The sequence below is a fragment of the Cynara cardunculus genome (genome assembly GCF_001531365.2).
Source record: "Cynara cardunculus var. scolymus isolate 2C chromosome LG 3, CcrdV1, whole genome shotgun sequence".
Lineage (NCBI taxonomy): Eukaryota > Viridiplantae > Streptophyta > Magnoliopsida > Asterales > Asteraceae > Cynara > Cynara cardunculus.
Genome location: NC_037530.1, coordinates 4,915,910 through 4,916,851, shown reverse-complemented (window position 1 = coordinate 4,916,851; position 942 = coordinate 4,915,910).

Here is a 942-nt window from a genome sequence, read left to right as displayed (position 1 = left end):
AAATATAATTAGGATAATTATCGAGTTCTAACAAAATAATTGATTATTATCTTTATAAGAAAATTATATTATTAAACCAAATATAAATTACTTCGTTATTGAACCTAAATTAAATTATAATAAAAAAATTGAATTAAATATTACACAAAAAATAAGAAATTTTAAATAGTTAATTTGATACTAATATCGATATATTTTTATCAAATTTTTATAATACTTTCAAATTTATATTTTATTAAAAATAAAAACATCATCGTTTTTTTCAAAATCACATAAAACTATATTATAAATCGACTGAGATAAATAATAAAATAAAATATTAAAATCAAAATGTATCTCATTACGTAAATGCTCTTCTAATATATATATATATATATACATATATAATAGAAGTTATGGTTGTGTCCATGCGAAAGTTGAGGAGGTGGGAGGATTTGAAATAATGATTGTTAATTAGTTAAAATAAAGGGCACCATGGTTATGAATCTAAGACTATGTACGTGTCCCAACACGTGTGACCTGCCGACACATGTGTTCTTCATCATGTACTCATGACGACCCACCTAAATCTTCCTCAATTATTTGACCTCACATGGACTTTTTGTAATTTAAAGTTACGCCACAAGATGTCGACTTTCATATAAAGGATACTTTAGTAAACTAAATGATTATTAAAAAAATAATTGATAGTTAATTAATAATTGGTTTAAAATACAAATAAAATACGATAAAAAATTAATCAATTATAACATTTTATAATGTAGATGAAATAAAATAACATATTAATGTTAATTGATACAAATTATATAGTAAAAAAATCAAGTAATATAATATATTAATTATTAAAATTTCAATTCAAAATTACCAAAATTATAAATTTCCTAATTTATATATTGATTTGTGGTTGAGATTGGATCTCACGATTACCACAAACTAGTCAGT